Source organism: Ruditapes philippinarum, unplaced genomic scaffold (genome assembly GCF_026571515.1).
Source record: "Ruditapes philippinarum isolate M1 unplaced genomic scaffold, ASM2657151v2 ctg3901_1_1_1_1, whole genome shotgun sequence".
Lineage (NCBI taxonomy): Eukaryota > Metazoa > Mollusca > Bivalvia > Venerida > Veneridae > Ruditapes > Ruditapes philippinarum.
Window position 1 is genome coordinate 20052 of NW_026863972.1, and position 23207 is coordinate 43258.

The window sequence follows — 23207 nt, forward strand, 5'->3', positions numbered from 1 at the left end:
TTGTTGAAGAATTGATGACTTTTTCGTGGCAGCCCCTATTAAAAATGTACATGAGGGGGTACCAGAATGTGGATTTTGTAACCCCCTCGTCGCAAAGAAAACATTGGACTTGTAAGAGGCTAGAAATGGCCTCAGGTCGATCTTAAGGTTATATGAAACAAACGTTTAAAAGAATTGTGACTCACAATCCATTGAGAAGTTGCAGCTTTTTCAATCGGTTTTGATGGAAAAAATCAACGCAAAATACCATTCTATTGCAATTTTGAGATGTCCCCTAGTTGCCAATGTATTATGAGCATGCCATTACAAAGGCTATGGTCAAATCAACATTTCTGCTTAGTTTGATCAGTATTGAATCATTTATTGATAGTTTCATAGCAATTTGAATTTGTTACAGCAGGCTTTTCAATGAAAATAGCCATTTTTCACAAAATGCGGTATAGGGTTATTGGAGATCAAGATTTCATTTTACAGAAACACTCAAGAATATAACATGCCCCTTACCAAAAAAAAAGGCTCTCTGGTGAACATTGCGGCAAGTTTGCCGCAAACATTGCGGTGAGTTTGCGGTAAACTGCTTTCAGCAATTATTTACCATGCAAATGAGGTTTGCGGCAAATTTGCCGCAACTAATGAGGTTAGCGGCAAATTTGCCGCAAGTTATAGGGGGCGGTAGCTTCTGTTTGCGGCAAATTTCCTGCAAACCTCATTTGCATGGTAAAAGTTTGCAGATGTTCGCCAAAAGTTTGCGGCAAATTTGCAGCAAACTTCATTTGCATAGTAAGTTTGCGGAGGTTCGCCAGAAGCTTTTGGTAACACTGCGGCAAACTTCATTTGCATATTTGCAAGTTTCAGCAAATATGTTCTGGCGATATTTTGGCGAACATTTTGGTAAAGTTCTGGCGAACAATTTTTTTCAAACATTGGAATAATTAAAACTAGCTGAATTATAAGAAAACAAATACATATTGGTTTAACACATTTTTTCAATAGAAAATAAAAGAAATATTACAAACATATCAGTAGAATAAAATGAAATTTGATAAATTTGTAAAATAAAGAAATTAATTCCCCAGTTAAAAAAAGAGATAAATTTTACACACATTTTATTAGCAACTGATTCTATACATATTTGACTTTCATAAATTTCCACTCTTTAGTTATGATGCTATCATGAATTGTTCATATTACTTAATAATCAATTAAAACAAGAGCCTATTGAACCAGGGTGATCCTCCCCCGACTAGGATTTGGACACAGAAAAGTATATCTTTTGAAGTTTCAGGGTTATGTCCCAGACAAAGTTCAAAGTCTGATAATTCCAAAATAGTTGTAAAATCACACTTCAAATAACGACGCTATGGGCCAGACACATTTTTGTTTCAAGATCATGCTGTGACCTTGACCTTCAAGGTAATGACCCAAATGTTGTGTGTGACATATCATCTCAATATGGTGATCATTTCGGTGAAATAGTTGTAAAATCCGACTTCAAATAACGAATTTATGGGCCGGACACGATTTTGCTTCAATGTCATGTTGCGACCTTGACCTTCAAGGTATTGACCAAAATGGTGTGTGCAACACATCGTCTCAATATGGTGATCATTTCTGTGAAATAGTTGTAAAATCCGACATCAAATAACCAAGATATTGGCCGGACACAATTTTTGTTCAAGGTCACGGTGTGACCTTGAACTTCAAGGTAGCGACCTAAATGTTGCGGGCGACACGTCGTCTCAATATGGTGATCATTTCTGTGAAATAGTTTTAAAATCCAACTTGAAATAACAAAGTTATGGGCTGGACACGAATTCGGGTTCGTATGTACGTACAGACAGACGGACAGACAACCCGATGACTATATGCTCCCCCGAAATTTATCGGGGAGCATAAAAACAATGTTTGACAATAGCTATTATTCAGCACATGTTGCAGTATTTCTTAGCACCAAAAATGGGAAATATAATATTGTTGTAAAAGCTAAAAATCAGAAAAGTTACAGTTTGAAATCTTCTATCTGGACAAAAAGTTTCATTCAAACATGAACTGGCATGGAATAACATACATACTTCGACATCCACTTAGACAAATCACTATTTATAACAATAAATACTAACAATAGCGTTATGTGTTATGCAAAAACAAACTAGACCAATAATGGCTTTCAAAATTGTAAAAATGAATCTCAAAAATATATTTTGGTCTTATACAAACAACATATTTCATGGACATAATACCTTCAGATTTAAACTCATGCCATATAACATTATGATTGTGAGCAAAACAATATCTGACACGAACAATTATGGCTTTCAAAATTGTTAAAATTAATCACAACAATATATTTGGGTCTTATACAAACAACTAATTTCATAGACATATTTTTTTTTTGTTTGTTTGTTTTGGGTTTTTACGTCACATCGACACAGTATAGGTCATATCGTGACGTTCAGGTGCCCTTCCTTGCATTATTTCAGGCACGAACGGGTATCTGAGTAGAACTACCGACGTTCAGTTAAGCTAGCTGGATAGCTTCCTCACATGAAAAAATCCAAAGTCCCTGTCGGGATTCCAACCCACAGTGGTGAGGGGCAAGTGGTTTGAAGTCAATGACCTTAATCACTCGGCCACGGACGCCCCTCATAGACATAATAACTAAAGATTTAAACTAAATGTTTTTAGTCATGTCATATAACGATTGCAAGCAAAACAAAAACAGACTAGAGCAATAATGGCTTTCAAAATTGTAAAAATGAATCTTAACAATATTTTTGGGTCTTATACAAATATAGACATAATTATTAAAGATTAAAACTAAATGTCTTTAGTCATGTCATATAACGATTGCAAGCAAAACAAAAACTGACTAGAACAATAATGGCTTTCAAATGTGTAAAAATGAATCTTAACAATATATTTGGGTCTTATACAAACATAAACATAATAACTGAAGAATAAAACTAAATGTCTTTAGTCATGTCATATAACAATTGCAAGCAAAACAAAAACTGACTAGACAATATTGTAAGTTTGCATGAAATTGGCTTGGCAATTTATGAGATGTTGTTTAAAGATCAAGTTTACGGAGGAATGATAGACAAAAGCTCGCAATGTCACTTTGTAAGCTAAAAACGCACAACTTTACTCTTTCACTCTTCCAAGTTTCAGTGCCCTGGCCATTGTGTGTATTTTGGTGTTGACTGCTTTGGTGACTAAGCTACTCTCCATATTTAGTTTATTGATGCAGTACACTGAAAAAAAGAAGGTTTATTTTTCATTTACATGTTACAGGCTGTCAGCCAGGTCTTATCCAAAATAAAGGAGGAATAAAGGAATATTTAAGCAGGAAATATAGGAGTTTTTGGACCATTTTGAGGCAAAAAATAGGAGTTTTCAACTTAAATTGTTTAACTTACCAATGCTTATATAATTGTATAGTATTCTTACTTTTACACATGCTGTTTCTACAATAACTCGTATAAGTGATGGACACCATTAGCAGACTGTCCAGCACCTTTCGACATAAAATTAGGGCGAATTTTAGGGTAATATTTCAGAAAGTTTAAGGCTAAAATTAGGAATTTTAGGGTACATAATAGAAATTTAAGAGCTAAAATTTGCAATTTTATAACTAAATAAACTAAGGTCCCAAAGGACCATGATGTGGGCTAACCTTTGCAAATTTGACACAAAAGTAACTCACAAATAATGCTCTAAATTAGTTAGAGCAAATTGCTAACAGTGTGGACTCACTCAGGTCAACTGCCTCCCCTGCGGAAATGGTCATAGTCAAATCATGTTCAAACCATATTATTTTAAATGGCTGAACATGTAAAAAAGAACATGTTCTACCTATCTTTTGGGAATGTTATAACCACAAGTGTCTGAAAGGAATTCTTATACAGTGAAATTCTTGCACAATGCAGCTTTTGAATATGGACAAATGAAATTTTTTGTACAAGTAGGAAGTAAAAAGGCATTTGCCTTAGTACAGTCATTTGAATAAATGGGAAGCATCTATAATCAACACAAAGAATTGCATATCAAACAAGAGGGCCATGATGGCCCTGAGGTCGCTCACCTGTATATAGGCCCCCCCCCCCCCCCCCGGGCCAATTTTTACCCAAGGGCTTTTATTTGTTTATTTGAACAGGCTTGGTAGACACCCATAAGAAGATGTTTCATGCTAAACATCTAAGTTCTAGCTCATTGGGTTTTTAAAAGAAGATTTTTTAAAGTTTTTACTATACACATATAGTTAAAAACAATGACACCCCTGGGGCAGGGCCAGTTTTGACCCCCGGGCTTTTATTTGAACAAACTTTGTAGATATTTACTTAAAGATGTTTCATGCTTAATATCTAAACTCTAGCTATTTGGGTTTTTTCAAAAAAGATTTTTAAGTTTTTGCTATACACATATAAGGAAAATCAATGACCCCCCCCCCCCGGGCGGGGCCAGTTTTGACCCCAGGGCTTTTATTTGAACATACTTAGTAGACACCCATTAGAACATGTTTCATGCTAAATATCTTAGCTCTAGCTCTTTGAGTTCTTTAAAAGAAAATTTTTAAAGTTTTTACTATATGCATAAAGGCAAAAATCAATGACCCCCGGGGCGGGGCCAATTTTGACCCCAGGGCTTTTATTTGAACAAACTTGGTAGACACTCATTAGAAGATGTTCCATGCTAAATATCTTAGCTCTAGCTCTTTGGGTTCTTTAAAAGAAGATTTTTTAAGTTTTTACTATATGCATATAGGAAAAATCTATGACCCCCTGGGGCGGGGTCAATTTTGACCCCAGAGCTTTTATTTGAACAAACTTGGTAGACATTCACTACAAGACATTTCATGCCAAATATCTAAGCTCTAGCTCTTATGGTTCTTTAAAAGAAGATTTTTTAAGTTTTTACTATATGCATATAGGGAAAATCAATGACCCCCGGGGCGGGGCCAATTTTGACCCCAGGGCTTTAATTGGAACAAACTTGGTAGACACTCACTAGAAGATGTTTCATGCTTAATTTCTTAGCTCTAGCTCTTTGGGTTCTTTAAAAGAAGATTTTTTAAGTTTTTACTCATATGCATATAGGGAAAATTAATGACCCCCTGGGGCGGAGCCAATTTTGACCCCAGGGCTTTTATTTGAACAAACTTGGTAGACATTCACTAGAAGATGTTTCATGCCAAATATCTAAGCTCTAGCTCTTACGGTTCTTTAAAAGAAGATTTTTTAAGTTTTTACTATATGCATATAGGGAAAATCAAATACCCCCGGGGCGGGGCCAATTTTGACCCCAGGGCTTTTATTTGAACAAACTTGGTAGACACTCACTAGAAGATGTTTCATGCCAAATATCTTAGCTCTAACTCTTTGGGTTCTTTAAAAGAAGATTTTTTAAGTTTTTACTATATGCATATAGGGAAAATCAATGACCCCCTGGGGCGGGGCCAATTTTGACCCCAGGGCTTTTATCTGAACAAACTTGGTAGACACTCACTAGAAGATGTTTCATGCCAAATATCTAAGCTCTAGCTCTTATGGTTGTTTAAAAGAAGATATTTAAAGATTTTTCTTTCGGTTGCCATGGCAACCAGAGTTCTGCATGGAATTAAATTCTTTGAACAATTTTCAAAGGTGACCACCAATGGAACATTCCTGTGAAGTTTGGATGAAATTGGCTCAGTGGTTTATGAGGAGATGTCATTTAAAGCAAAAGTTTACGGACGGACGACGGACGGACGACGGACGGACGACGGACGCCGGACGGACGGACGCCGGACGAAAAGCGATCACAAAAGCTCACCCTGTCACTTTGTGACAGGTGAGCTAAAAAGTTCATCACACAGACCATTCAATTGCAGTTTATCTAGATCGCATAATTGCAAAATGTGTGTACATTGTAATTGGAAATGAGCCTTATATTACTGCCAAATTATTATTGAGTGTGATTAACTATATGAGTCTGCCTTTTCCTAAATTGCACCATATGTACTTTACAATGTTGTTTTGATATTTTGCAGATTCAAATAAAAGAGTTGTGAGTAAACAAATTGTACATTAATTTTTGACAACTATTTATACATGTTTTTAATTAAGATTGTGTTACAACAGCTTCATAATGATCATTTTCAATTATGATATGATATAAATGGACCACCTCAGAAATTTGGATAAAATGAACAAACATAAAATTCAAGATATCTGGAGTTGGCAAAACAGTGTCAAAATATTCCAGAATAAGTGGACTCTTATGGTTATGATCTGAGTTTCAGGACCATGATATGGTAGTATTTTTGCTGTTAACTGTCAACATGATTATCAACAACTGCTTTGATTATGAAATAGCAATGTTACTGACATAGTCAAAGTGACTTAATTAAAACGAAACCATTTCAATGTCATCAATTTTAAGTTGGCAAATCATGCCCAAAAACATGTTCAAAACATGGTCGACTTAGTTATGTCCGTGATTATTTTGACAGGGTTACAAGTTATAAGTATGTTTATAACAAAAGATAAAAAATTAGGAATTTCAGTGAAAAAAATAGGGCATTTTTAGGAATTCCCTTTGAATTTTTCACTTTTGTAGGAATGTTAGCCAAACTGAAAAAAATAGGATTTTTTAGGAATTTCAGGGACCCTGGACAGCCTGCAATAGCTTTTGAACCACAGCAATCAGCATCCCGGCAGAAAGTTACAGCAATGGCATGACCATCATCTGAATGGTCACCTTGAAATAAAGTTGACATACTGATGCACTGCTTTTCATTTGGTGACCATGCAGATTGCTATGTGGAGCACAGCAGCCTTGAGCATAGTAATGTGATGCAGGCATACACTACCTCTTACCTGTAAAATACAAAAGGCCAAAAGCAGTACAAATTTAAATCTCTTTGAATTCCTCGACAATATTTTTTCAAAAAAATATAGGAAAAATATTTAAAAATATAGGAGAATATAGGAAAAATAGGAGGTTTTTTAAAATATAGGATTCCGACCCAAAGTATAGGAGTTTTATAGGAATATAGGAATTGGTTGACAGCCTGATTTTACCATGTTTATACTGAATAAAACTAGAACTATCACTGAAGGTGAATGATACCCCAAAACCCCACCTTGAAATAAAGTGGCAGTAATCTATTAGTAAAGCCCACCTACAAATGAAGAAAATAAACACCAAAGGCATTTATTATTTATTGGTCAATACACTGGTGCTGGCTTAATTTTGATCTGTTGGGATGAACATGTATTTGCATTGCAAAACCTAGATTTATTTACAAATGACAAGTGGCTCATATATTATAAGTTTATCTAACTTAGTTAAGAAATCAAGGTATTATGTTAAAAACACACCAAAATAACAAACAAGAGCGATCAGTGATCACATGTGTCGCCTCATGATGGCCAATTTCATGTTGGGACAAGTTTTGTGACAGTAGGACAGACAGACAGACAGTGCACAACTAGACTTGGTACTGATCATTCCTTTAAAGTTTGGATGAAATTGCACCAGTAGTTTTTGAGGAGTAGTCCGGACAAGTTTTGTGACGGACGGACAGACAGACAGACGACGGAGAAATGATCCCTATATGTGGCCACTACTCCGTAGAGGCGACACAAAAATGATGCATGCTGTGAACATGACAGCCAGGTCAGAGCTCAAAGTTAAAACCAGGGTCATTCAAATAACCATTAGGATTCTTCTTCTAAATGCCACTGTTTGAAAGAACAATGCTGACTTACCAGTCTTACTTGTATGCAAAACTCACTTTTTCAATTATACATCAATAACAGTGGTTAAAATATACACAGATACTTTTCTGACAAATTCTAAATCATTACTGACATGATAACTGAGAAAAACTAGAAATGTGTCAATAGGACACGGATGCCCCCACACGCCACTGTTCTGTCAATCTTATGACTCTAGGTCAAATAGTTTTTGTACTACATGTGCCACAAGTTGAAAACTAAAAATCAACAAAGGGCCATAATTCTGTTAAATTTGGTTGCAGCAAAAATTCCTTTATTAACATCTACACATTAAGTTTGTTAATCCCTGGAAGTTTAAGCAAAATCTGCCATCCGGTTAAAGAGGAGTTGCGTTCACAAAATTTCTACATAGTATATAGTGAAAAAATCAACAAAGGGCCATAATTCTGTTAAATTTGGTTGCAGCAAATATTCCTTCCTTTACTACCATCTGCACATTAAGGTTGTTCATCTCTGAAAGTTTAAGCAAAATCTGCCATCCGGTTTAAGAGGAGTTGCTTTCACAAAATTTCTACATAGTATATAGTGAAAAAATCAACAAAGGGCCATAATTCTGTTAAATTTGGTCGCAGCGAAAATTCCTTCCTTAACTACCATCTACACATTAAGGTTGTTCATCCCTGTAAGTTTAAGCAAAGTCTGCCATCCGGTTTAAGAGGAGTTGCGTTCACAAGATTTTGGGACGAACTGACAAGTGCAACGTTATATGCTCCCACATTGTGGGGGCATAAAAATAATCTTATTTTACTTACATGTTAAACTGTCAAATCCTCTTTTGTGCCAGGCAGTATCTACTGAATTGGACATACCACTGCTGGTTTTACAGGGAAATTTCGGGGAAAGTCTTAATCTGCTGTGAGGTTTTTCAAGATGTGGACCACTTCTGATTTGTTTTCAACCTTTGACTGTCTGTGAGAACTGTTATTGTAAAAATATTTCAAAAATATTTTCTGTAATTTAAAATTCATCTTTAAACGTAATATTGACAAATATTGAGAAACTACACCAATGAATTGACAATAACTTATTTATAATTAATGTAACACAATGTTCATACTAGAATTAGTTTTGTTAATTATTAACAGTGTTTCTGCCAGAGCTCGTTTTTGGCGCACTATTTTCAGCCATGATGCAATGAAATTTAGTTAGTGCGTATTTTGTGACGCAAGAATTTCACCGTCGCTGATTTCAACACAAGTCAGATATGCAGACTATAAACCGTCAATTCAGTATAAAAATGTACGGAATGTTTACCGTGGGCTCCACTATAATTTTAATGAGAAATAAAATTTACCGGGTCCGTGGTCCGGCATTTAGACAATTTCAACTAGTTAATAAACGCTTGCATTTATACGTTACTGCATATATTGAAAGCGCCCAGACAAAATTATTTATTTTGTTGTCGTCATATTCTGCGAACGAATAACTGTCTGCTGGAAAATGCAGTCTGCGTATATGTTAGTGTTCATCTGTGCTGTTCTACAGAAATTAGAAACTTCGAAGGGAGCGATAGCGACAGGAGAATGTTTCTAATTTCTGTAAAACAGCTAAGGATGAACACTAACATATTTAGTGTCAAGCTTTATTTGGCCCTTGATTACGTCACTAGGCGGTACTATGAAGCACTATGAAAAATAGAAGGCGACTATGAACGAATTTCAATATAGTATCGACTTTCTTTCTTCTATGAAAATTAACACACATAATTTTTAAGAAATACAGCGTTATTATTGGATGACAAATAATCCAAAATAGCAGAGATTGACCAATTTCTTCACGAAAAATATACAAAATATTGTAAATAAAACTTATAAAGTGTTACCTGTTGTTTTTTTTTACATTTTTGTTAAATTTATTGGCATGACCCATATGAATTTGAAATGACCCCTAAAATATCATACAGGGGGTCATAAAAGACCCTCAGAAAATCAGAGCTGGCAGAAACACTGTTATTAATGCTGATTGCACAACTTTTTCCTGACCAATTTTAGCAATCACTTTTATGAAATAATTCGGACTGCATATCGATTATTCATCACATGAAGACACATCAAATTGTTTCTATTGAAGACGACCCCAAATAGCATTACAAAATTATCACAGTATTATCATTTAATTGCTACACCATGATTATAAATATATATAAAAAAACCTCATAGATTTCAACTTACAGTTTAATAGCAATTTTTGTTTGATGTATTGTTGAGGATTGTTCATCACAATTGTATAAATCTGACCATTCACTGTCATTTGTAACTGTAGCATCTGACTGAAGAATAGACCTTGAATAAAAAAAATACATATGTACAAACAGTATATGGAGAGATATTCATATATTGAAGCAACTGACATAACACAAACAGTTCAACAACACCAGTCAGTTTTGCATAGTCCTTTACTTTCGTAAATAAACAAAATACAGAAAACAAACTACCAGTACTCACTTTAGTGCTGGCGAGGCATCTGGCAAAGGACATCCTCCAAGATCTTGTCAATAAGATCTTCCATGATGTTGTGTTCTGATACCATTGATTCTTCATGATGCACATCCCTTAAAAAGAATGCATGTATTTAATAAGAATTTTAGTCTTAAACCAATGAAGGTAAAATATGATAAACAAGATCAACAAGGAAAGGCGACGTTCAATGAACGCAACCCCCATATGACCCAGCAACAAGTACCAATGGCAAGGAGCCCAGGCAGACCCAGTTTGTCATGTAGAAATAAATACTTTTTAAAAAAAACAATTACACATTCATGTTATTTTGAAAAAAGAAATATGTACATGAATATAGAGTAACATGCAAAAACAACAAAGCAATTTGTTTAAAAATTCTTTTCTCATATATATATGGATTGTATAAGATTCTTTGGTTCCCTAAACCACGAGTATACCAGCAATATAGGATTATACCATGATAAGCTGCATAGACATAATAATTACAAAATAATTTTTCAAATTCTTCCAATTCAATTACATGTTATTTCGAAAATATCATTGTAAATGTGTCTTACTCCATTTCCTTGATCTTTCGCAGCAGATTCTGTCGACATAGACAGATAGAAGCCACTGTCTCAATGATATTTCCAACAAGTCTCTCCATTTCTTTTCATGTTTTTATTTCCAATTGTTGGTATATTGAGTGTTGACAACAAATTGTTGACCCTCCCCTCACCGGCCCACCTACACTATCAATCATTGCTGTAAGAAAATGAAAAGAAACAAATTATTTCATTTAAGTATACAAATATTTTGTCAAAAAAAACTTCACATGGATTGTAATTTACATAACCGTGATAATAACACATTGCATAAATTTATATAGAGCTATTTTTAGCTGCCTCATGTACATTGTATGTTGAATATTACTGTGACTGTGGGTATTGGCAGCCTAGTGTAAACTGTGTCTTTTATATAATGTACATGTAGGATTCTGTAATGTCTTAATAAAAATTGCATTGTTGCAAGATTTAATTTAGCAACGTTTTATCATTTGTTTTTCAAATTTCTCAGTGACTTTGGGGAAATTAAAACAGTTCAGAGGGAAGTTTATAAAAAATTTCACAATAGGAAGTGGCTAGCTGTACAGGCCCGTACGGCTAGCCAAAAGTTCTAGCCGTACGTGAGTCATGTACGACTAGCCAGGACACACTGTATTGGCTAGCCGTACGGCACTTTTCAAAATTAAATGGAGTACGTGAGTCACGTACGGCTAGAACTTTTGGCTAGCCGTACGGGCCCGTATGGTTAGCCACTTCCTTCACAATAAGGAGTAGTGTTTTACAGCTCAACACAAACAAGATACATGTATTCTGTTAGCTTAAGGTCTTCAGCGTACCCGTTTATATACTATGACATGACATGAACGCTGAAGATAACACCGTAGGGAAAGTCCACCAATAATCGTGCCAGGAATCTGACACTCTCGTATTTATTCATCGAACATGCCATGAAGTAAAGTGAAGCATACCTTGATAAAACTATATATAATATGTTGATAATCTGTTGTTAATCTAAAGTATGATGCAATACATTAATCGCTTACCTGGTCCTAATTTTGTGTTGACAACGAAACATGGCATTCCAACTTTCCCAGGTCTTCAATCTACTACTACTAGAGTCTGTGTTTTTCCATAGGGAACACAATTCACATGACCGCATAATTTCTGTGTTTCGACATTTCACATACAAATATCCAGACACACCCTGTTTAAATTCACCTAACATGTTGTCAAAAGTTAATGGTAGCCTACTGGTCCAAGTCTACATTTTTTACAAAATCTTAGGGTTGACCGTAACACGCCAAAACTCAAGTCTCAACGATTCTTCTTCCCTTTTTCCAAACCCTCATTATCAACCGATTTAGGAAGAGTTGATGTTTTGTAGAGCTGGTTTGGTTGACCCGTAATACTGGTTACCTGCACTATAGTTATTGTTCTATAATTAAGTCGCAATACTTGGGTTTTCTGCATCTTTTTACACTTTTTTTTTTCACTTTTTGAAACAAACTTGAATCGACCGAGCGTATCACGCCTGTAAGACGCCATGTTAGATATCTACGGAAATAACGTCATTTTCTTGGGGAATACTACCACGTGACCGGGGATATCCGCTATTATTAGAATTCCGACTTTATACGTAAACAAACGAAGTTCGTTACGATAAATCGCGAGATATGGCGGTAATTGTCGAAGATTGCCGATTTCATTATGGGTCTTCTACCGTATAATTTTTTAACTGTTATTGTGAACTACAATACCCTCCATGATACATATGATGTTTCAATTTGATAACTCTTAGGCAAAAAATAAAAATATGTTTGTTTCCACTTCCCGACCCATTAAAATAGGGTTGGGTAGGTAGGTAGGTAGGTAGGTTATATATAGGTAGGTACATGAAGGACTTTTTTATATGTGCATAATAATATAATTCCTTGGCAAAATAGTTATTTACTGAACAAAGTTGATTAACTTTCAGAACTGATGTGTTTGTGGCGATTATCTGGCAAACTTGTTTTTATAGAAAAGTTTCTGGTGAACTTTCAGTGAATATTTTTTTTCATAGAAAGATTCTGGCAATCTCTGGCAAATTAGTTTTCCACTGAAAGTTTCTGGCAAACTTTTGGCAAACTACTTAATTTTCTGGTGAATTTGCCGCAAAGTCGCCAAATGTTTGCTACAGAGTTGCCACTAGTGGCGATATCTGGCAAACTCTTGACACAGTGTTTCGGCGAACTAAAAGGTTTGCAGCGAATTTGCGGCAAAGTTGCGGCGAGTTTACGGCAAACCTTTCCTTTTGGTACGGGGCGTTCCTAAATTAAATGATATTCAAAATAATACCTCGGACTGAACATCCTGTAGCTATGGATACCGTTCCCACGTAACTGCATAGTGCTAAAAAAACAAAAACATCATAGTTGCAAAATCTAAAAACTATATAAAAAAAGAAAATCAAGGAACTCAAGCAAACAAGAAAAAGAAAAAATCATTATTTCAAATCTGCTTTAATATCCAATCAATAACTTTATTCAATGCACTTATGATGAACATGCTGAGCAACAATAAGACTCCAGCATGGATACTGCAATTTTTTGTATTGTTATGAAAATATATTTACATAATGAATTAAAGACAGGAAATAATGCTGCTTCTAGTAGGCTATTAGAATACAACTTCGACTTTAAAATTTAAACAAATATTCTTACAATTATATAAAGGTAAATAATATACTTACAAACAAAACAAACAAGGTAAGTATGTTATCAAATGTAGCTATCATATTAAGTCAAATTTATAGAATTTGTATGTTTCCAGGAATAGATTTTAGGAATTATAAATTGCTATTTTAAGATATTGTTTGTATGAAAGTCATGAGTAATAAAACATCAATGACATACTTAACAGTTCTCTAATTAAAATTTTGACAACAACTAGGCAAATTGATATTTTTTAATTTATTGGTCACTGTCTTTAATTTTCATTTTTTCGATTTCGATTTATAACGAATGAGGATGTTTAATATTTTATTTTCTTTTAGAACAACAATTAAAGAACATATTAGGATAAATTGGTACATTCAAATTACTGAACAACAGAAAGAGCAAAAGTAACCAGCTTGGACACAGTACGGAATTTTAACATTCTTCAGCACATAGACCTTTTTCACAATACGATTTTCAATACGATTTTAGTAACGAATGTTGCATTTCGCGCATGCGCATCCTGCGTAGTGCAAAAACGCAATAACGATGACTATTTAAAGTTTTTGATTCTTTTTCTTCTTCCAATATAGTACAGATACAGTCCGGCGTATACTCGTAAGGTTAGTAACGTACAATTATTAAAATCGTTATTGAAAATGTGTGAAATGTCACTTAATGTAATTCCGAACAGCTTCTTATTTATTCAAAATATATCTATGACTTTAACATTTTCTTTTTGCATCACATTCAAATCGGTTAAAGGATAAAATCAGGTAAACTGAACACTAAAAATGCATTATCACCTGTTCTGACCTTTTTTTACAGAATGATAATTAACCTCTATTTCATGTTATAAAATTTCTTTAGTTTTTATACAAACTGTTTCAACAACAATTAAGCTGACTTTTAATTTGCTAATAGTTATATTTTCACATCGTCTTTAAAAAAATGTCCATGCCATTGTTGGCATTCTTCGCCACAAAGCTACAAAGGCATCTTTTCTTTTTTTGTTAAAAGCTATTTTATATAATTTTTCTACCTTTTACCATAAACTAACTAGGAATTGTCTACCAATTTGTACTATATTCCTATGTAGGACGATGCTCATTTTGCCCTACGCAGACCGCGTATGCGTTATTAATATACTATTATATTGCAATCAATGAAATGTCTTACTAAGATGCAGGTGGCGTTCGAACGAAATTGAAGTCCACCCTAGACCCCATTATTGGAGGTCTAGGGAAGTTTATTTGCAGTCCATCGGGAGATGAAACCTTAATTAACAAACTTAAAAAAGAATAAATACAAATCTAAACTTTGGTATGATTAAAATTGTTGAACATTTTGTGCATGTATATACATTAGAGATATATAAAAGAGAAAAAGATGTGATGATTTTCAGACACTTTGCATATTTTTGCTCATTAAAATAGAAACAGTTTACACAAATCTCTTTCATTGTTTTTTAATTGTATTTTTTGTAAAATACATTATTTATTTTATTTTTCGATTTGCGTCACCCGTTTTAATTCGATATTTCAACATCATAAATACTCAAATAAATTATTTTGTTATCAAATAGAATATACTTCTTACAACGTGCTCCGTAAGTATGCAGAATTAAGATGCATGCGCAAACCGTCAGGGCAAAAAGATAATTGCTACAATCAAAAATATAAGATTACGTTCTTAAATAAAAGTATGTTCAATATAGTTCGTTTTATCCTTTGCCCTAAGCAGAATGCGCATGTATGGTATATCTTACTTTCTAAAATGGTCTGCAGAACAAAACCATTACGTACTTGATTAAGCCGTATAATCTAGGCTAAATAACTGTAAATTATTTCAAGATATACAGTGCCCAGCTTTGAGTTAAATATTTTTTTTCACAAATTCATTTTTAAAAATGAACGGAATTCTTACTGAATACGTCTAAACTGAATAAAAGAATACGTAAATTATGTATGGGAAGCTGAATTCACAGTTATGGGTCACTGTGCAGCAATTAACAGTATTTTAGATATGAAATGTGAGCATGGTACATCTTAAATAATATCAAAACATATTATTGTTTGTGTTTGTCTAAGTCTAAATGAGACATGAAAGTTATTTCTTAGATATATTTATCTCAGCTTTGGATTAAAACATGAATTCATCATACCGGTGGTTGAAATACTTGTTTGAAGTTCATTTTTTCTAGATATCCGTATGTCGCAGGATAGAAATTATATAAAATGTACATTGTCATATGTTTTGTTATACATTTCAAATAAAGTATATCAACTGTATCTTAATGTGTTATATATTATTTGACCCCTGATCCTATACCGTTATATCTCTCTCTATATTTCTATTATTCTTCTCTGTCATTGTTACTAACCTGTCACCCGTAAACTTGATATGTTATGTTCGGGTATGTTTTGTGATGCTCCATTGCACTTCATATCTGACCATTACATGTTAAATTTGTGTAATATATTTATATTGTGTTTATATATTGTTTAATAAATATCTTGGATATTTCAGGTTAATAATCTCTGACTTATTATTTGAATTATTAGATTATTACAGAATGTCATTATTGGTTAATATATAGAGGTTTTTGATAGATAACAGAGAGATTATTCACAATACTTACCTGGAATATTTACAATACTTACCTGAAATTGTACATGTAGTTATTACATACCTGTATCACTCATTCAACCTTATCTTATAATTGTTAATGGCACTTCATAACTGACCATTACATGTTAAATTTGTGTTATATATTTATATTGTGTTTATATATTGTTTAATAAATATCTTGGATATTTCAGATTTGCATTTGTTGTGTCTGTCTATTACCCCACCTGTAATACAAATAACTGCCGACTTGGCTACGTCGACAATGGCGCCCAACGTGATTCAACTGTAACATCTACAAGAGATCAGTTGATAAGACTGGACCAACATATGATTTATTATTGTTTTCCAAATATTTGATGCATTTGATCTTACATACGTGAATAGTATTTTGTGTACTGGATTATCTAGTGTAAGATAAATTCATTTGTGCAAAGAAGGATTTTGATTGGATTTTACTCGTGCGGCATTTACATATGACCTAGTTACCTTCTTCCCGCCGAGATTCTAGTCATTCTATTGGTTTTTAAAACCATATGATTATTGACGTCACCAGATTTTTGGATATCCTGTCCATAATTGTGTATATTGTATACATTGTCACGTGCGTGCAAACTCCTTCGTTATTGATAGGGCCCTTACTTAATTATTCCATGGAATCTAACTCGAGACGTCGAGTACCATAATTACGTACCGGGAAGGCTAGCCTCAACGCAGGATAACTTCTCATCGTCAAAGGATTTGTGCCACGGACATTTAAAACTTTCTCTTCAAGTGGAAGTGTTTCTTATTTAGTGTTTGTTTATATAAGTTAGTGTGAAAGTGGATGTAATAATTATGTGATATTGTGTTCTTGACTTGGATTATTTTTATATAGGATATTTTAATAAAAGGTAACAACTTTTGATTTATTTTTGCATATAAATTTTTGAAGAAAACTTAGTCATTTCTGTAATTAGCATTTCTATAGATTTTTGAGTAGACCTTTTCTTAAGTAAATTTTTGTTCAAGAATTTTTGATAAATAGACTTTTCAAAACTTTTATACATACAAAATACTTTGTAACTTACGATACATGAATGAAAAATAACATTGTATAAAACTTATTTCTTCAACCCGTTGCAAAAGGTGTTAATATACTGTACTGCTATTTACTATCTTCTCATACCATTTCCCCGACAGCGCAGTGGTTAGCGCGTTTGCTTGTCATCCCAAACATACAGAGATCGAATCCATCTGACGTCGTATTTTTTTTGTACAGTTTTTTTTCTGCAATTGTGTTTAAGTTGGTTTTTTTGTGTGTCCCTCGCTTTTAATTCTTTTTTCTCTTTAGAAAAGAGAATAGAATTAGAAAAAAAAAAGAAAGTCGACCTGATTATATATTTACATACCTTATTTGCAAATTTTGTAAGTAAGGTTGTGTCTTAGACAATATAAATCCTTGCAAGGTTCGGAAAGTATCGCGTATTTTTTGTTCGTTTGAACACAATAAGTTAATGTTTACAAAACATTAATTTGTTATATTTGGTAAAGTTTAATTGTTTCTTGAATAATTAGAAACTAATATTAAACTTTATACGGGTTGTTTCCGTCGTTGTGCTACAAGTAAAACAATACGTACATACATTATCTTTAATATGGTATTGATATTGAACAAGCGGAGTTAAATGAAGACCAGAAGGGAAAAGTTCTGAATTTGTTTGATAAATGGCAATCGATTTTCCCAAAGGATTCGTTAGATCTTGGTCATACTACAGACGTGAAACATAAAATAGAACTCACCAATTCGCAACCTTTTAAAGAACCGTACAGAAGAGTTCCACCAGCACTGCTAAATGAGGTTAAGCAACATCTCAAAGAAATGTTGGATATCGGAGCCATCCGTCCTTCCAAAAGTCCTTGGTCATCTAATGTCGTAATTGTTCGAAAAAAGGATGGTACCATACGTTTTTGCATCGATTTTCGCACACTGAATTCAAGAACCAAGAAGGATGCATATGGAATACCACGAATAGAAGATACACTTCATATGCTTGCTGGAGCAAAATATTTTTCCAAACTGGACCTTAAATCTGGGTACTGGCAGGTTGAGCTTGAAGAGGAAGATAAGGAGAAAACAGCATTTCAAGTTGATGGCCTCGAATTTTATGAATGTAACAGGATGCCCTTCGGCCTTTGTAATGCTCCTGCTACATTCCAACGTCTTATGGAACGCTGTATGGGGGACCTCAATCTACGTGACTGCCTTATCTACCTATATTCAGTACCGATATCGATTCCCATCTTGATCGTCTTGAATCAGTATTTAAACGACTAGCTGAATTTAATCTCAAGATAAAGCCATCAAAATGCGAATTCTTTCAAAAAGAAACAACTTACCCGGCCATGTGGTATCCCAAGATGGTATTAAAGCAGATCCCTCAAAGACAGAAGCCGTGAAGAATTGGCCCATACCTAAATCTGTCAAACAAGTCCGCCAGTTTCTTGGATTTGCTGGCTATAACAGACGATTCATTCGCGGATTTGCAGCTTTAGCCAGACCTCTAAGTGATCTCCTGATAGGCCACCCGACCAAGAAAAAGTCCAGAGATGTTAAAAGGAATGTAAAGCGATCCGGTTTTCGTTGGGATGAACCACAACAAAAGGCATTCGATGACATCAAGAATCAGTTAACAAATCCACCAGTTCTCGGATATGCTAACTACACCAAGCCATTTATTGTTCACGTAGACGCTTCGTCACTGGGGCTCGAAGCCGTATTATATCAGAAGCAAGAAGATAAGACCCGAGTAATTGCATACGCAAGCAGGAGCCTGAAACAGAGTGAAAGGAATTATCCAGCTCACAAACTCGAGTTTCTCGCCCTCAAGTGGGCTGTCACTGAAAAGTTCCATGATTACTTGTATGGCGCAAAATTCGAGGTTGTGACTGATACTAACCCTCTTACGTACGTAACTACAACAGCAAAGTTAGATGCCACGGGCCACAGATGGCTTGCTGCACTTGCAAACATTAATTACACTGCCACTTACAGGAAAGGTTCTAACCATTCTGACGCAGATGGACTCAGTCGAATTATACCCCGTGATATTGTAGAGGCAGTCACCAACGCGCTGCAACAGTGGATTCCAAGCCACTTGTAGATACCATACAAGATCCCGACCAAACCCAATTCACACAGATGACATTGGTAATATACCAGATGATATTGTACAGTCTTACAGTCTATCCTCTAAAGACTGGTGTAAAACACAAGCCAAGGATCCAATCATATCAGTTGTTGTGGATAATTTGAATCGTGGTACAAAACCGGCTAAGCAATTTGACCGCAATTTATCTACTTACCTGCGTGAATGGTCCCGTTTGGCTCTACTTCAGGGCGTACTTTACAGAAAGACATCTGTATCTGGCGATTACCATCTTCAACTTGTCCTTCCGGAAGCTTTGCGAACTGATTTGTTTGAAGCTTTACATGACGATCTCGGTCATCAGGGCCGTGATTGGACAACATCTTTATTTAAGACAGCCCAGGCGAACAAGGTACACTATGATAAAAAGGCACGAAGTGCCCAACTTTATCCAGGAGACCGTGTCCTCGTACGTAACGTTTCTTTAAGGGGTAAACAAAAGCTTGCGGACAAATGGGAACATCATCCTTACATCATCATCCGACAACCTGTTGAAGATATACCTCTGTATGAAGTAAAACGGGAAGGTCCGAAGTTTAAAAAGTCTAGGACTCTACATCGGAATCTTCTTCTCCCGTTTATGTCAACAACAGATGTACTGAATGAAAACGACTCGAATCAGGATAAAGTAAAGTATGATGAAACAGTGGTTGCTACAAACGAACCTTCTCCAGATCTTGAAGCAAACAGTGATGAGAGTGACGTTTAATCAGATCATGAAGAAGAGGCTTCCACAGATCCATACGTTATTCCGATAAGACGAGGTCCTGAACAAACAAGAACCACAAAACCTACAAGACCACGAAGAGAGAGACACCAACCAAAATGGATGACATCAGGAGAGTGGAATATGTGATGTTATATATTGACTGTGTTCATGTAAATAAAACTATAATCAACGTGTGTTTGATAGTTGTTTACTTAAGTGTATGTTTGCTTAAAGTACATAAGTACGATATGTGTCATTGAACTGTTTAGACTTATGGTTATACAGTAATTTGGTCTTACAAATATTGTAAACTGTATATATTACCTCATACTTACCGTATTTACTTACCTGTATAATATGCTAATCTTTAGCTCAATTTACTTACCTCGATATACTCAATATGCAACATACTTACCTGGCATACCTTCTTGTCATGTTACAATTGTATGTAGCTCTGTCTATGGTTCCACGTCTCGTGTCTATAGGAGCTAACGGATAATTATCCATTGTATCACCAAGCTTCGAGTTTGATGTTGAATTCATTATTTCTTGCTCAAATATAATTACCTCAGGTATTGTACACAGTAATTTTGAGTTGTAGCCCAGCCAGCGTGTGCAACTTATGTTTTGCTATCAATTACTTATATTTAGCAAATGTGTTATATAACGTTGTATATAATATGTATATACGTTGTTTTTTTAATTGAAGGGAGACGTACAGAAAAGTCAGGAGCCTTTTAAACGAATCTGGAGGAGTATGTCGCAGGATAGAAATTATATAAAATGTACATTGTCTTATGTTTTGTTATACATTTCAAATAAAGTATATTAACTGTATCTTAATGTGTTATATATTATTTGACCCCTGATCCTATACCGTTATATCTCTCTCTATATTTCTATTATTCTTCTCTGTCATTGTTACTAACCTGTCACCCGTAAACTTGATATGTTATGTTCGGGTATGTTTTGTGATGCTCCATTGCACTTCATATCTGACCATTACATGTCAAATTTGTGTAATATATTTATATTGTGTTTATATATTGTTTAATAAATATCTTGGATATTTCAGATTTGCATTTGTTGTGTCTGTCTATTACCCCACCTGTAATACAAATAACTGCCGACTTGGCTACGTCGACACGTATCCAGTTTCCAAAGTTTACTGTTCGTTCAATGGATCCGTCAGTGTTTTGCATTTTCCCGAGAGATGATATGTGTCCACCAACAATTGTATCCTGTGTGTACAGTAAATAACACATTTTTAATATGTTCTATCATTGTCATATGTTTTACGGAGAGCACTTGAGGCCTTCCTTCTATACAGAATGTTTAATGGGTGTTTATACTATAAGCTCTTTAAACAAATTAATTAGTTTTGATGAACGTATTTTTTTTTCAATTGAACTAAACTCATGATTTCATGTTCAACACTAACAGCCAAATACAACATAACACACATTGTATTTTGTAATAAGTTTTTTTTTATTTTAACCAAGAAAATGGCAATAAAGGTAAAGCTCAGATATTATTTGAACCGCGCCATGACAAAACCAACATTATGCGTGTGCGACCAGCATGGATCCAGACCAGCCTACGCATCCGCGCAGTCTGATCAGGATCCATGCTGTTCGTTTACAAACCCTATTAAATGTAGAGAAACTGATAGTGAACAGCATGGATCCTGATAAGACTGCCCGGATGCGCAGGCTGGTCTGGATCCATGCTGGTGGCAACCGCATTATGTTGGTTTTGTCATAGCGCGGCTCATTTATCAAAATATTAACATATACCTATTCTTCTGAAATTAAAGCGTTTTACATATATTCTATCTCTGATAGGTTGACTTATATGGATAATAAACTTGACACGCTGAGTGTACTAGAAAAAAAGGTTGACAATTTTGAACATGAAGTTAACAAACTATGGTGTAAGCTTGATGACTTTAGCAAGCAATTTGCAGATCGTGTCAATACATGTGAAAGTAGAATCGATATTATTGAGTTCAATGACCTATCTAAAAGGTCTGAAATTAAGTATTTAACAAGACAAGCTAGTGGCATACAGGACGAGCTTATCTACTTAAAATCGCAGAGCATGCGTAATAACCTTATATTTTGTGGGATTGAGGAGCCAACTAACGAACGACAGCAGGATATCGAACCGAAAGTGCGCAACTTTATGGTAGAACAGCTGAAAATTGTTCAACAAATGGTCGATAACATAGTTATTGAGCGTGCTCATAGAACCGGATATCAAGAATCGGATCCAAACAAACGCCGTAATGGCATTATCGTTTGTAAATTTGCTAATTTCAAGGATATGAAACAAGTACGAAAGCAAGGGTTCTGCTTGAAAAAATACAAACTTTTTCATTAAAGAGCAGTTCACTCCTGAAATAGCTGAAAAAAAGGTGAAAGTTGACCCCCAAAGCTGCACGTGACGAGAGTAAGCGGGTTTGGCTCACATACGACACCTTATATATTGACTGGAAGCCCCAACAGAGATAACGTGTTTCAGAGAATGAACTGAAAATTATTGTGTGGAATTGTAATGGGCTATTGAATGATAAATTAACTGATCAAAATTTTGTTAAAATAATCAAAAGTTATGACATAATTATTTTTTCTGAATCATGAACTGCTAAAGACTCTGTTTTAGATATTGATGGTTACTATTGCTATGATTATTATAGAAAGTTCAAGCATAAAAGAACTAGAAGAAATAGTGGTGATATAGTTATTTTTATAATACTGCACGTTTGTAACGTCATTTTTCATTGGATAATCGTGACGTATATATAGTTTTACATACACGGCTGTTGTCGATTCATGAAGAAATCTTACTTTTTCTTTAAAAATTATTCTTGCTGTATTATGAATTCGTTATAAAGATTGTTGATAGGTTATGTGGCCGTATATAAACGGCTATTTGCAATATTATATATTATATTTACAAATAGCCGTTTATATAGGGCCATATAACCTGTTAACGTTCTTTATAACTAATAATATAAAGGAAAACTACACTAATGGTATATCTGTTGTCAAAAATACTCGTGACACAATTGTTTGGCTAAAAATTGATCACTCGTATTTTTCACTTGATACTGATATTTATTTGTGTGGAGTTTACCTTTGGTCAGACGAGTCCCCTATTGCTGGTATAATTCATGTATCATATTTTGAAACACTAGGA

The 23207-nt window shown here is 34.5% G+C and overlaps 1 long non-coding RNA gene across 1 annotated transcript; it reads right to left on the reverse strand.

Annotated features, from left to right (window-relative positions):
• Positions 1-968: 968 nt before the first annotated feature.
• On the reverse strand, positions 969-12084 carry LOC132723976 (uncharacterized). Its single transcript, XR_009624826.1, has 6 exons — positions 11829-12084; positions 10798-10984; positions 10226-10332; positions 9953-10063; positions 8534-8699; positions 969-3254 (listed from the first exon to the last, which is right to left on the reverse strand). It is a non-coding gene; the product is annotated as an uncharacterized LOC132723976 (long non-coding RNA).
• Between the last annotated feature and the right edge of the window lie 11123 nt (positions 12085-23207).